The sequence below is a fragment of the Gopherus evgoodei genome, chromosome 2, assembly GCF_007399415.2.
Source record: "Gopherus evgoodei ecotype Sinaloan lineage chromosome 2, rGopEvg1_v1.p, whole genome shotgun sequence".
NCBI lineage: Eukaryota > Metazoa > Chordata > Testudines > Testudinidae > Gopherus > Gopherus evgoodei.
Genome location: NC_044323.1, coordinates 57,425,610 through 57,442,093, shown reverse-complemented (window position 1 = coordinate 57,442,093; position 16,484 = coordinate 57,425,610). Strand labels below are relative to the sequence as shown.

The window sequence follows — 16,484 nt, the reverse complement described above, 5'->3', positions numbered from 1 at the left end:
AAACTTGGTTGCATGTCTGGTCACTCTCAGAACCCAGAGAGAACAACCACCAAACACTAAACAGCACACACAAAAACTTCCCTCCCTCAAGATTTGAAAGTATCCTGTCCCCTGATTGGTCCTCTGGTCAGGCTCACTGAACCTGTTAACCCTTTACAGGCAAGAGACATGAAGTACTCCTGTTCTATTAACCCTTAACTATCTGTTTATGACAAGGGCCAACAGTGGAAATGGGCCAAAATCAAAATAGCTATATTTATAAATCAGATCTGGAAAGCATTTCCCACCAAAGTGTAAGAACTTTAAACTAGGTCAAACAGCAGGCTAAGATAGGTTGCCAATGGGCCTTTTAACTTTCCTTTAGCTTTTAGAAAGTAAATTGAATTTGAGGCGAAGTATGAAAAGTGGCACATTGGACAGCAAATATAAAATGTAAAGTACTAGTGGCCAATATTTTCAAAAGTGACTAGTAATTTGGGATGCCTCACCTGAGATGCTTTAAAGGAGTCTGATGTTTAGAGGGAGGGTGCTCAGCCCTTTGAAAGCACCTCAAGTTGAGCACCCAAAATTCAAGGCACTGAAAGTCACTAGCAATGTTTGAAAATCTTGGTCCAGTATATTTGGGAACATGCAGTCACAAAATAAAGAATGTGAGATGGGAGTTTTAATTCAGATTGGTTCCGCCTTTTAGTATGAGACGTGGGTGGGGAAGGACAAGTGCTGCTGCTGCTTTTATTGGCTGCATAAACTTTTCTTTATTGTGCTTTTAATGTATGTCATGGGGGCGGGCTCGGGGCTCAGGGCTCAGGATGAGTGGTCTTTGGGACAGAGCTTATTTAATCTAAAATAAAATAAAATAAAGAATAAAGTATATTACAAAAGAAGTGCAACACAGTAGAAATTGGAAATTTCTGTGTGGAAGAAACATCATACACTGATCACTCCTATTGTGTACCCTCTGCATACTAGACAGACCCAAGGAAACTCCACTTTCCCTCCATATCCAGTATCCAAAATGGCTCATATTATCTGAGGAAGACAGCACTGCGTGGAACCAGCCTTGAATCTCATCAGTTTTGTTCTTTAACTGTCCAGAGGTCACTATTGGGCAGTGTTGTCTACTGGTTAGAATAGGAAAGTGGAGTTCCTGGGTTTTATTGCCAGCTCTGCCAATGACTCACAGTGAAACCTTAGGTAAATTACGTAACTGCTCAATGCCTCACTTTGCCCTTCTGGAGAACACTTACCTATCAGAAGTGAGTGTGGCTTTATTAGTGCTTAGATGAAAGATGCTACATAAATGTAATATAGGAGCTGAAATCAAGGCCTTCAGAGCTGGCGGGGGGGGGGGGGGGGGAGGGAGAAGGAGAAAAATCAAGACCGAAATCAAAAGCAGGTCACCAGCATTAAAGCCTGGCCAACCATAAACTAGTAGGTTGTTTAAATGAATATTTTTTCCTTAAAAACAAATAATTAATTTTCATTTTGATTAAGGCTTATTTTTCTCTCAGCAGGGCTAGACAAAAAATGAATGAGTAACACAGCAAATATGAAAATGCTAAAAGTTTTTGGGAATGCACCAAGGTCACCTTAAATACTACTACTGTACTTCTTGTGATTAACAGAAAGCACCAAAAGTGTACCAAATGCTGACAGATCAGTGTGCCCCCATCCCAATGCATTAATAGACATAAATAAGGTATTCCACTTATCTCGTGTATGTTCTTCTTTGGCAGTATTTAATATAAGAGAACCAGACCTCCCTTTCTCAGGGAATTATAGACAAAGGAGCTGCTGTTGTTACTATATTTACCTTGCCTCCTGCTTTTTTCACTTTACAGAGAAAACTTTGGGGGGGGGGGATTTCCTGGTGGGTGTATTTTCCCTCCACTCTCTTCTAACTTCTCAAACATTCTTGTGTCTGATTTGTGGAATTTTTCTTCTCTCCCCCCTCTGTTCCTCTACTACAATCCTGCCAAATCGCAGCAACACACGTAGTTTACACCAGCTATCATCTAGGTTCTAGCCTCAAGGATTTTAACAAAAATAAAAAACAAAAGGCAGAGTGGGGATTTTATGCCACTTGTCAACTGAATTTTCTGCCCCCAGATTTTCTTCAGACACCCACATGACCGCTATCTCTTACCAACATCTCTTCCAGTTATGGTACATGAGCCCTACATGATCATCTATGTCAGTGGTTCTCATATTTTTTTTCCCCACAGACCCCTTGAAAATTGCTGAGGTTCTCGGCAGACCACTTAATGATCTTTCCAAATGTCATTTGTACCATTAGCTAACTATTGTAAAGTATTTTGGATAAAAGCACTATATAAAAAAACCACCATAATAATAATAATAATAATCAACTTTTTTGTTCTACAAATAAAAGTACACAACTCATATCAGTAGTCTTACCTTTCTAATGTGATGGATGTGCCCTCTCTCCCCTGCTGCAGCAGCCCCTGATCTGAGACTGGGAAAGAGAAGGGTCCCTCCCTCTCTCCCCTGAGCAAAGCCACCAAAAACTGGCAAAAAGCTTTCCCTCCAAACCATTCAAATTTTTCAACCTGGCACTAAAATCCACTGAAAAGCACATTCTAAACACTGCACAGTCGGTGAATATTTTAAATTATTCAGCTTCTACTGTTATTAAAACTTTGGAGCATCAGACAGGGCTTTATGCGGAATAATCACACCTTAAAAAGCAGAGCAGTCTATAGCTGAATCTCATTTACAGGGGTTTTAGATTTTAAGCAATTCTAGTTATAACAATTCTGATTGTAATTTGATATCTTCGGTGCCTGTACTGCTCTGGTGTAAGACATATGTAAATCAGCTCTTTAACTGGCATGCTCTGTAAGAGGCTTAAAAGGATCACCGATCAGTTAAACATAAGGATTTTTAGAGCAGAGTGTGCACACCCATGATGGCTAAATGGATAAAGGGATTGGTGGCTATTTGTCCCTTATTTACTCCCACAACAAGAGAATCCCAGAGCTATAGTGTGCTGGAACATTTTGCTGAAAGTAGAGCACTTTCTATGGTACTCTATGGAAAAAAGTCTTTTAATCCACAAAACACTGCTTTAATCCTCAATGTTACTGTAACACGAGCAACTTTGCTGCATTCAGTGATCTCTAATCCATTGACATGCACACTTCCTTTGAGCCGGGTCTCACAAGTAACTATGACAGCGAGTGTTTTATCTTCTAAAATCAAGGTTTCTCAGCCTGGTAGGTTGGAACCCATAAATGTGTTGCCAGAATGTTTCAGAGGGTCACGTGGCAGCTCCTGTGACTCCTGTTTCACACAACTGACTGGGCTTGCCTCCTGGCTCCAGGCACTGCTACCTCTAGCGTCCCAGCACCACTCAGGTTTCACCAAACCATCATGACGACAGGAGTCTGGGTAGGCCAAATTTGAATGAGTAGGACTGCAATCCCATGAGCCTGATCACAACTCCACTCACACAAATTTGGTCCAGTCAGAGAGGCGGGGCCAAGCCGGAGCATTACTACAACCACGGAGATTGCAACACCCAGAGCCGAGAGCCAAGCCCAGTCAGCCGCACAGCAGAGAAGCCACAGGAGCCATTACTCTGGGATGAGTGCCAGGCAGAACCCAAATGAAACCACCCAGACTATTTACTGGGTTGTGACAGGCCATAAACATTTACGAATGGGTCCTGGGCCCAAAAAGATAGAGAACCACTGTTCTAAATCACCAAACTCTCTGTTATAAACATTTCTTTTAAACCTTCCCCTTCCTGTCCTGGCCCTCCTTGATTGAGCTCCGAGACCTATATAACTACCTTTCTTACTGGCTAATAAATTTCTGGCAAAGCCCAAATTCACAACTGAAAACTGAATAGACACATACACACTGACTAAATCACGTTATAATCATTAAATAATGTGAAAATGGTTCTACTCAGAGCTCCTAATTTTTTTCCCCTTGCTTGATTCCCAGCTAAACTGTTAAATGCCGAGTTCTGACATTCAGTAAGAAGTATTTCACTCCAAATCAGAATAAATTACATTATGGTAGACACTCTTCTATGTCCTCATTTCAGAAAAGCACTCATATTCAAAAAGGCACTTAAGTCATTCCTAAGTCCCCTCTATTTCAGTAGGAGTTAAACATGCTATAATCTAACCCTGTTCAGGAAAGCATATTAAGCACATGCTTAAGTGCTTTCTTGAACTGGAACATAAGTAGGGGTGCCAATTTTGGTTGGATGTATTCCTGGAGATTTCATCACATGACATAATCTTTAATTAAAGATTAATATTTAATTCCTGGCGACTCCAGACCAATCCTGGAGGGTTGGCAACCGAAGACAAAAGAGCTATACCGTTGCATTTGATGACATGATCTGAATATGAGGCAAATACAGTGTTCCACAAAGCAACTTTCGTACAGTTCTGTAGATGAAAACTATGCAATTACCACTGTATTGCCAAATCTAAGGAGAGAGCCATTCATTTTAATGCACCAGCAGGCTATCAACTATGTATCTCTAAAGCAATGCAATATCGTACAATGATAGTGCATCTTTAAATTCCCCCCCTTTTATAAACTGAGACAACATTTAATGACTGCTTCTAGCACAGAACTTAGAACACTAAGCTACTGATCTTTCTCATCTGAAAATTTATATTTAGATAAGCAATTTATTTTATCTGTATACCAGTTTCTCATTATTACAGAACATAAGTTCTTCCTCAAAATAACTTGCTATTTTTATATCATCACTCAGCCACATACTTCAGATAAACTTATTGGGTTTTTGGCTAGTTTCCATATTACTTTATACCAATTTTACTGACATGGAGATTAATTTAAGGAGGCCTGTTTCTGGTACACCTTGAACTGAGAAAGAATCAAGAACTGATTTCTTTGTCAGTCCTCAGAAGAGCTTATGCAATATGCGAGTTTTGTGTGCATTTTCCCCTTATGGAAATATAAATTCTTGGATGAAAATAACTCCAACGTCAAAACCACTCATCTGGCTACCTTTTATTGCAATGCAGAATGTTTTCTGGATATAGGATGATAGTGTTCCCAATAACAATATTATCCTGTCCTGAGAAGCAATTTAAAAGAGTGCTAAGAAAGAGTTAGAACACCTAACAAAATTGTTAATGTAAAGTTCTGACAAATGTTTTTTTCTAAATCTGTGTTCCCCCATTGATTTTTCAGTCATGCATTTAGCTAGAGCAAATATTTCAATTTTTAATTCAGTGACCATTTGGCATTTGAACACCACGAAGTCAACCAGTGCTACTTTAACAAACATACACCCTCTCTCAGGTTTAGGATCCACAAAAACTCTGAACAGCAACCCTCATCATCAGTGACACATTTTATTTACTCATTCACAAGTATCATGGTGTGACATATAACACTGTGGCAATGCCAAAAAGAAAGTCAAGGCTCCAAATCTCACAAAATAAATATTTGCAGCCCAGTGGCATTCTTCTTTTGTGATGCTGATTTTTTTTTTATTTAAGACCGTCCTACACATCTTATAGAAGCAGTAGCAGCTATATATTTCCACTATTCTTTACAGGAGATACTAACTTGTCTTACGTTCAGGTCCTCAACATGAGGCTCTTTTGATAAAAACAGACTGCATATGAAAATCTCATTGAAATAAATAGGAATTGTGAACTCAGACTGACAGACATTCTGCACAGTGCCACTTACAACTATCATGATTGATTTAGATATGTACTGATAAAGAAATGCATGGAAACAGATTATCTACAAGCACCATACTGTACAATAATATTTTTCTTCTTTTCTCTTCTAAACTATTCTAAATAGCAAATACAGGCATATTCACACATTTCTTACCAACTATGCACTTCTTTATTTATATAGTTATCTTGGGCCATATCGTGCAGTCCTTACATAGAGTAACACATACTCATCCCAAAAAACCTTATTAGTTCGAGGGGACCATTCACCAATTCTACACAATGTGAGTAAGGATTACAGAATCAAGCCTTTATTATTTAGGCCTAGAAATAGTTTAAGAGCTAGAAATATCTGGCAATCACTTAGTGAAGAATCTTGACTCAAGTAATTTACTGAATACAGTGGAGTTCTGATTTTGCACTGTTACGCGTACAGCTCGTGCTGAGAAAGCTGACCACGTGGAAGATTGATGACTTACTTTCTTTCTCTGTAGCTCTGCTCTGTGAAGAACAGCAAGCTCCCCAGGAATAGGGTTTGAAGTGTGTACCTTGGAGACAGAACCAACCTTCGATTAACGGTGAGTTTTCATTAACCAAAGCTCAGTAAGTCAGGATAAAACTGTGCAAAACCAAACTGCTTTTCAGAGCTTTAGCTCCCATTAAATTCAATGGAGTTGTGGTCCTTCAGCAGCTCTGAAAATTCAAACTCTGTATGCCTTACAAATTGTTGTTCAGGGCAGGGATTGTTTTATACTATGTGTTTGTTCAGCATATAGTACAGGGGTCAGCAACCTTTCTGAAGTGCTGCGCTGAGTCTTCATTTATTCACTCTGATATAAGGTTTCGCGGGTCAGTAATAACATTTTAATGTTTTTAGGTCTCTTTCTGTAAGTATATAATATATAATTAAACTATTGTTGTATATAAAGTAAATAAGGTTTTTGAAATGTTTAAGAAGCTTCATTTAAAATTAAACTAAAATGCAGAGCCCTTCGGACTGGTGGCCAGGACCCCGGCAGTGTGAGTGCCACTGAAAATCAGCTCACGTGCCACCTTCGGCACTCGTGCCATAGTGCCACATCGTGCTACTCCTGATATAATACAATGGATCCCAATCCCATGGTAGCCCACAGACACCACTATAATACAAATAAATAACACTGAACAAACTGGAAAAAATAAACATTCTTGTAACTTTCACTTACACATGGTTTATTACTGTCCATTTTTATTTCTATACCTAGTTTACCAACAGTTCTCTGTTTACCAAAGAAAAAATCTTTCTTCTAGACCAAATTCTGTCCTAAATTACAAATAAAGTTAAATATTACTGCCCAGGTATAACCAGAAGCGGACTCTGTCTGTCTGATTTTAGCACACTAGATTAATTGAATCTACATACTTAGCAAAGGAGGCAGGAGGGAGTCTTTTTCAGGGTTTTACTGCAGAGGGTGCTGTTACAATAATAAAATGGTTTGACACATCCAGAGAATAAAAGGGTAAACTCCTAAATTTAAGGTACAAGCTATTTCTTTAACCACCAGGTACGGAATTCTACTTTTCAAACAAAAATCCCACTTGTTAATACCAGCTAGTTCTCATTACTAATATCTTACCAAGTTCTTATTAGTAAAGCTAGGACTATAACAGGGTTCAAAAGAGAACTAGATAAATTCATGGAGGTTAAGTCCATTAATAGCTATTAGTCAGGATGGGTAAGGAATGGTACCCCTAGCCTCTGTTTGTCAGAAGGTGGAGATGGATGGCAGGAGAGGTATCACTTGATCATCACCTGTTAGCTTCACTCCCTCTGGGACACCTGGCATTGGTCACTGTCAGTAGACAGGATATTGGGCTGGATGGACCTTTGGTCTGACCCAGTGTGGCCATTCTTATGTTCATGTTAAGTAGATGCTCATACAGCATTTTCTGTATTCTTTCATGATTCCCTCTAAGAGTTCTTCCTTTTACACCGCCCTGTATGTCTGTGACCCTAGCAAAGAGAAAAATCCAGTGATCTGTAATTTATTAGCGTCTGCAAGACTGAGTGCATACTGTGATGAACGTGAGCTACACAGAAGCCAGTAATCTGCCTCAGGAGACTGTCCCACATTACCCTAATAGTTCTGGAAGGTGCAAACAATTCACCATTAGATTATTTACACCCTACTGTTCACAAATATTAGCACCGCAAATACAATTTAGTGCAAGAGCAAAGCTACTGAGCTGGAGGTGCAGTTTTATCAACCTGCTCATCTGAATCTCTGTTGCACTTGATCTAGGTTTCCCAGTGCTGGTTGTTATTTAGTTAGCTAAATCGTAGCCTATTTCTAACTAGTCAAACTCTACTCTAGAGTTCCATTGGCCTGACCCAAGACACACTGAAACCAACAGAAAAATTAGGCAGCATTAAAGTTCACCAGCAGCACCTTGCCATTCTGAAACATTGGCTGCAGAGAAAGGGTCTCTGAAAGATCTTTTAAACAAATTATTTTAGTTCTTCATACGAATGCTAAAACTCCGTTTCTTCAGTAGAGGAGAAAGGGAGTCAAGTTCTGGGATGCTGATAACTTTATATTCAAGCATTTCCAGAAATTAGCAGAGAATAGGCCATATAGAATCTGATCTTAAAGAAACAAAACTTGCAAGATTACTTATTAAAAATAACAATTTGCTAATTAAAACTGCAAGCAGCTGAGAACCAAGTCAAGGTTCAAGATAGCCATATCCTGGGAATTCTACATGATGTTAATCTTGAGTCCATGCCATAGAAAACGCCATACCAACTCCTAAACTTGTACACTCCACTGTGGAGAGGAATTATGAAATCCTACACTCAAAACAAAGCAAGAGAGCAACAGAAGCAGCACTATTACTACAACCTTGTCTGACAAGTGGTAGGGAACAAATAGCCATTTATAAAGTTCAAGTTATTGTTTCTCTCTTACCTGAGCACCATCACAGAAGCATATCAGAATGAGTTTGCACCTCTGAAACTGGCATGTGAACATCCAGAAGTGCAAACAGCTATATTGTTCCCTGAAAAATCCTTGGTTATCTACAAAGAAAAATTCTTAGTGCCAGGTTCTCAGCTGGTGTAAATCAGCATAGCTCTGTTGCAGACAATGTTACTATGCTGATTCATTCCAGCTAATAGTCTTACTCTATGTCTTCTGGGACATTAATTTGCCTAAAACTGTAGTGGTAGAGATCCAGAAAGCCAGCCAATCCTGCTTCTTGGAATTCTCAGAAGTAGAGGAATACATATATGTTAATGTTTTAATTATTGGTCAATATAGATGAGATGTGTGTCTGAATTCCCCTGTTTACCATGCTCCTTACCCCTACTGAATTTGCTGTGCATCCTTCACTGAAGTGCCTTTGATTTTATAATTGTATTCAGGTGGCACTACACAGAGTGAAAGCCAACAGGGCAACTTTAATGGATCCTAACAAAACAACTCATCAGGTTTCATCAAAGGTAGTTTACCATTTGACCCACTGTGCTATAAAAATAAAACCTCTCTCTTTTTGGACAAGAATCTTTATTTTATTCACTAATTAACTATGTATGTGATATAGAGATATAACTTGGGCTTAACCTTTGTAGTTGTATGTGTTATCCCTTTTTTAAAAATCTGAATATGACACATTACAATATTTTATATATAAATTGACAAAAACTATTTAATGATATAAATATAATCACCCTCAAAGGAACCTTACTCAATGATCCTACATTTGTAGTATGACACTGCAAGTTTAAATGATTGAATCATATAATTGTAAACATTTCTAGCAGCATCTGACTGCCAATCTGTATATAAAAAGCACATTATGTATGAGCATTTAATTTCATAAACTGGATCATATTTCAGTATATTAATTCAAGTTCAAGGATATTGCTGGATTGTCTTTACATTTAAGGATACCATGGAAATGGGCAACAAATAACTGCTTGTAGTAGTATCATCATCATCATCACTATAGTTCATTTATCCGACATGCAACTTCTACCAACATTGCAGTCCTGTCTGCATCTGCACTAAAAATAAACTAGTTTCAAAAATGGTTTCAGAGTGGTGTGCTAATTATGAAGTAGGACAGAAAAGAGAATCAGAAAGGAGGAGACAATGCCATGTACTATACCCCATATCAGAGGGCTCTGAACTGAGAAAACTGTTGCAATCCTAAAATCTTACTGATATTGAAAACATGGTGTGTTGTATTTTTAAAACTAGCAGGCAAACCAAAAGATTAGTCAACTATGAAAAATTTACTATTTATAATATCATCAATATTGACTCTAGTCTGGAAAATTTGGAAGTTATCTAGTTTGAAATGCAAGGAGATATGAATAATTATTGTGATACAGCATGGCCAGTGGGGGAGTTGGAGCAGAGAGGAATTGGAATTGGAGCTGGAGCAGAGAACAGTTTGGAGAAGTGCTGTGGTGAGCTAAGAAGTCCAAGACCCTAGGTAAAGGGGCACCTGGCTTGTACAGAGGGAGGGCAGGAAGCCCCTCACAAGCTGAAGGGCAGGACAGGGAAGTAGCCCAGGGGAAGGAAGTGTCAGTTCAAGTGGTTTACCACTATCCTCAGGGCCCCTGGGCTGGGACCTGGAGTAGAGGGCAGGCCCAGGTCCCTCCCTCTCCATTCCCCTACTCTAGGACAGTAGTGGAGCAGTTAACATTCCACTGCAGGGGCAAGAAATGGTGCCCTGAACCCCCGCCTCCCCAAGAAGAGAGAGCGTGAGACCCATCAAAATAGTGCTGGCAATTTGCCACACTATATGGTACTTGTATATATTTAAATGCTAATAGAAAAGATGGATACTTAAGGCTCAGTCCTGCCATTTTGTGGAAAAGTCCATGGGAGAGGAAAAAAATCTCACTACCAGTTGCAAGTAATAAACCTTGCAAGATATTCAGTATAATACAGTATGTGGAATTTATATGTAAAAGGTGAGCCTATTCATTTTACTTGTATATTTACATATCACATACTAGAATTTCTTGTCTAATTTCTGGAAAGTTAAACTATTTTAACAAGTTTGCTACACTCAGCTTATTGTTACACAGTATCTTATCAATACAATTAACTGTGTTACTACACTCTAGGATTTTTTTAAATCCCCATTTCCTATCAACGAAGATGAAATAAAATAGCAAACCAAAATCTAGAATTTGAAACCAGGATTAGCAATATTAGTAAATTCTTGGAAGTAATCTTATCTCTCTGAGCACCCCTGGGACTTGCTGAATGAATGCCTACGAGGTATTTGCATTTCCTTTTCCTCTAAATTGTTAACATTTCCACCAGATTAGAAAACCTGAACAGGAATTGCAAGATATGGAAACTCAATTTCTATGAAGCTATATCCAACAAAATCATTTTAATTTATTCAGGATAGAAATGCAAATAAATCTTTTGAACACATACTGAGCACAGAAGATTGCCCTGAGACTTAAATATAATTATTCTGACATGAGGGGAGAAAATTGAGAAAAGTATTAGCATGGCAGCTTAGAAAAGAAACATTCAAAGCATGTAGTTCATCAGATAAGCACTGACACAGGTCACATTGCCACCAAATCAAAGAGTACCAGCAGTAATTTTCAAACTACTATCAGAAATCCTAGAGAAACAATAGAACCCTTTAACACAAAAGCTTGACATGCAAAAATGTAGGATAGTAAAAAAAAAAATTCATAATAATTTTATATGGAGGCAGGTCTGAGGGCTGGGTTGGACAGCCTTATCTTCTTCCTTTTTAAAAAAAAATGTGCTTTTCTCATGTAAAATTGAGAGACTGTTTTATCAGATGAATTAGGCACTTACTTCCACCTGGGAGGAACTGTGATAATAATTAGCTATTCAAATATTTTGACCTTTATATATAGCTTATTTTCAGAGAGAGAGAGGTAAAACTGCAGCATAGTACATTGGCACGAACATTTCCACAATCATCAAAAGACCAGTGAAGATCAGTTGAGTTTTAACCGGAATATGCCTACAGAAGATTTAAACATCTAATATGCCAAGGAAAAGGCAGGAAAAGCTGACCCTTTTCTCTTCTGCATCTACCATCACAACAGTCTTTGGTCATTAGAATAAAAAGATCCCAGAAGTAACAAAGGAAATAACGTAGACTGGTTTCCAACAAGGTGACTTTTTTTATTTATTATAACATAAAAATAGCTTTGTCCCAGGAATTCCAGACCTTACTATTAACAAGGTGCATGGATAGGACTACCAGATAGCAACTGTGAAAAAACAGGATGGAGGTGGGGGTGTATTAGGTGCCTATACAAGAAAAACTCCCAAAAAACAGGACTGTCCCTTTAAAAATGAGACATCTGGTCACCCTATGCATGGAGGAAGAAATATATTCAAAATTACTTAGGAAAAGTATATTTAAAAGCTTCATCAGACTTTGACTCAAATTATTTTGAGAAATTTGCCCACATAATACAGTATTAGATATTCTGAATACTAATTACTACCTATTTGCCTGATTTAATTTATACTAAAATTGCTTTGTTAAATTTTAATCTGAGCTTTTGTCTAATTTCTGTCTGCCCAGTTGAATGAAACAGGGAAACTGCAGTGTCCCTCATCAATGAACTCAGCCATAAGATCAGCATCACTTCTAACAAAGAGATAAGAACAAAAATTATGGGAAGCCATGTTATAATACTAGCAGTCACTTTAAAGACCTTGCAGAGCCAGAAACAAAATCCTGCAGATATCTATCCACGTACATAGATATTGAATACAAGGTAACTGTATGGACATCTCTTATTATAAATGATATAAAATGTCAATAGTTCACTAGAAAGGGACAGACACCCCCAGTTTATTTTTTATAGGTCACTAAAAGGCAGCAGATGACAATGACACTGTACCTCTACTAACATTGGCTAAAGTCAAAGCACGCAACTAGAGGCGAAAAGACACGTATTCCAGTATTACCAATCCCCTAAATCTGAAAGGGTCACTAATTCCTAATGATGTTTAATAAGAAATACAATATTGGATTTTACATGAAAATGGACCTTTGAAAGCCGTAAATCCATCAGATTATAGTGAAAAGACAGAAGAAAGTTATAAATGTATTCCATTTGTTCAGTCATTATCCTTCTCTAAATTTGAGGTCTAGAAGCAAACCTGTGTGAAAATTATTGCTAATGACAACTGGTAAATCTGTAAGAGAAGGAATCTAAATAACTGTGAAATCTGTACGTGCAGTCAATGTTTAGGAGGGGCCAAGTGTTTAAAAAAAAAATTAAAAAGACAGTGCAGCTGTTCTCAGACTTGGGGCTGCAACTCCAAGATGGGTTATGAAACTGTTTTCTGGGTGGATAGGGCAGGTGCAAAAATGTTATAACTTGAAATGATTTGTAATAGATATGTTCCTAAGCTACCCCACCTGGTTTCAAAGATAAACTTCCAAAGGGAACTGGGATAATTGAATGTACCAGATTGGGGAATGTGCAAAACATTTTCAGCCAAAATATACAGTATGAATCTCTGCCATTTGGACAAAGCCTTCTGTATGGGGAGAGAGATGGCACCACACTTCAGGGAACCTCAACAGTGGGTGTGCCTCAGGCGCAGTTAGTCCTAGGGCTGCTCCCTGTACACGGGGATGATGAAAATTGCTCCCCTGGTACATTGGTCTCACTGTGTAGGCCAATGTGGCAGAAACCTGAGACCGCTGCCTCACCTTCTCTCTGCCTCCTTTTTGGTTAAATTTGGGACAAGAGAAGGAACAGTAAAGACTGAGGAGTCCCTTTCTGTGATCACAATTTGCCCCGTAATTCATACTCTTTTCCCCATATATATAGTATAGTATATATATAGTAAATAAGATACAACATTAAATGCAGAGGGCCAGTTCTGCACACAGTTACAATGCGGTACATACAGAGTAATTCCATTGACTGTAATGGGGTTACTCTGGATTTCCAGAACTGTAAATAAATTCTGAATTTGGTCCCTGCATGTCTGTACCTATGATACATGGCTCAATGAGCTTAAAATATTTAGCATGTTATGTGTTATAGCACTTTTAGAAATCCTGACTGACATATTGCAAATGATTCTGGGAAATGGGATCATGGGAGAAAATCCTGGGTGGTTTTAGGAGCACAAATATTTAGTATCTTTGCTGTCATGTTTAAAGTCTTCAGAATTTATCCCAAATTACTGCAAAACTTTATATTTTTTAGAAGTAGGACATTTTACTTAAAACTAATCATATTTTTAGAAAGAGAGCAGTTTGTTTGTATTAAAAGGGAAACAAAGATACATTTCTGGTAGAATAAAAAATTTCTTTCTACCAGTTTCATATTTCTTTGTCTGTTTATCACTAGAAGGAGGCTCAGTCTAAAATCAGTTAAAATATTCAATATGCAGAAGTGCCTGAACACTTATTTTTATGTGGAAATATAGAAATCTGTGTTTCTGTTGAAAAGTCTAAATTTAGCTGCAAAAAAAGAGGTAGTGCAAGTGTGAAATCTGTGGTCATCTTGGAACTTCCACAGCATTTAACTTCTTTCCTTGTCTAGATAAGGGTGTAAACAGGGGTGGCTCTAGGTATTTTGCCACCCCAAGCACAGCAGGCAGGCTGCCTTCAGCGGCTTGCCTGCGGGAGGTCCCCAGTCCCGCGGATTCGGCAGCACGCCTGCGGGAAGTCTGCCGAAGCCATAGGACCAGCATACCATCCGCAGGCATGCTGCTGAAGACGACCGGCAGAGCGCCCACCATGGCTTGCTGCCCCAGGCACGCGCTTGGCGTGCTGGTGCCTGGAGCCGCCTCTGGGTGTAAACTAACTTCAGACATGTACAACACAGAAATACTTCAGTTCCATTTGCAAACTTGGGCAAGCTGTAAAATACTCTAAGCTGATCTGCTACCTGCAAGACCATCCAGAAGCTATAGTTCATAATAGTCCCTAAGACTCAGGAGCACTGCCAGCTTTTTTGGTGCCCTAGGCGGCGGAAGGTGGCAGTCTCCTAAGTGCCACCCCCGACAGAGGCAGCGGAAGGTCCTGTCCCCGAGATACAGACGACGACTGGGGCTGCCAAAGATCCGGCCGCCATGGTCGCCACCCCTCAAATGTTAGCACCCTAGGCGACCACCTAGGTCGCCTAATAGGTTGCGCCGGCCCTGCTAAGACTTTGCATAGCAAAAAAATCACCAGTGAGAAGGCAGAGATGCACCAGGGATTGGGAGGGAGTAGTGCTCGATTCTGAACTCCTGCAAGGTGCTGGACACCCTCAACTCTAGTGCGATCAAGACCATGTGTCTTAAAGCCTGATGTTGCACTCATTTAGTTTAACAGGGGCAACTGTGTGGACACTCCATCAATTTAAACTGGGCTTACCGCAGTTTGGCATGTTGCCATTTCATAATGGGGTCAGAGTCACAATTCCTTCCCTGTTCATAGATACATAGATTCCCAGAAGGGACAATTATGATCATCTGGTCTGACCACCTGCATACCACAGGCCATAGATCTTCCCAAAAATTATTCCTACAGCATCTTTTGAAAAAACAGCCAATCTTGATTTTAAAATTGCCAGTGATGGATAATCCATCGTGACTCTTCATATATTGTTCTAATGGTTAATTACCATCACTGTTAAAAATGTATAACTTATTTTTCCAGTCTGAATTTGTCTAGCTCCAGCTTCAAGCCACTGGATGTGATTATACTCTTCTCTGCTAGACTAAAGAGCCTGTTATCACTTATTTGTTCACTATGGGAGGGGTACTTATAGTTTGTAATCAAGTCACCCTTTCCTTCTTTTTGTTAAGCTACAAATAGCACAATCACTGTAAGGCATGTTTTCTAACCTTTCAAGCCTTCTCATGGCTTCTCTGAACCCTAATTTATGAACATCCTTCCTGAATTATGGACACCAGTAGCCCAGCAGCAGTCACATCAGTGCCAAACACAAAGGTAAAATAACCTCGCTACTCCTATTCAAGATTCTCCTGCTTATTTATCAGGGTTTTGCATTAGCCCTTTTGACCACAGTGTCCCTCCGGAGCACTTGTTCTGCTGATTATCCACCTCAACCACCAAATCTTTTTCAGAGTCCCTGTTTCCCAGGATAGAGTCGTTCCTCCCTCCCCTCAGCCCCCATTCTATAAGTATGGCCTACGTTTTTTGTTTCTAGATGTATACATTTAGCCATATTAAAATACATATTGTTTGCTTGCACCAAGCTTCCCAAGTATTCCAGATCGCTCTGTATCAGTGATCTGTATTCTTCATTATTTATCATTCCCCCTATTTTGTGTCATCTGCAAACTTTATGAGTAATTGTTTTGTTTACTTCCAGGTCATTGATAAAAATGTTAAAAAGCACAGGGCCAAGAACCGATTCCTGCAGGACCCCACGAGAAACTGCTGCTCAATGGCAAATCCTTGTTCAGTTACACTATGAGACCTATCAGTTAACCAGTTATTGATCAATTAATATGTGCATGTAGCAGGGTGATCACCCACTCCTGCCTGGGAGGGGTTAAAAGTAGCCCTGGGGAGGGCTGTGGCTGGCAGAAAGCAGCAACTAGGCAGATTGGGGAATCAACCGCAGCTGGGCCATGCCCCAATCAGGCCACAACTGGCCCTATAAAAGGCCAGGGAGCCAGGAGCTGGCAGAGTCTTCCTCTAGCTGAGGAGGGAGATGGACCTAGCTGCCTGAGTGCTAAAGGGTACTGGAGTGAAACAGGGCTGGGGAAAGGCCAGAGGAGCAGGGGAGCTCCA

The 16,484-nt window shown here is 39.4% G+C and overlaps 1 protein-coding gene across 1 annotated transcript in view; it reads right to left on the bottom strand.

The window, feature by feature from the left end:
• The window catches only part of HDAC9 (histone deacetylase 9), a 684,467-nt gene that overhangs the window by 577,482 nt on the left and 90,501 nt on the right, over positions 1-16,484 (bottom strand).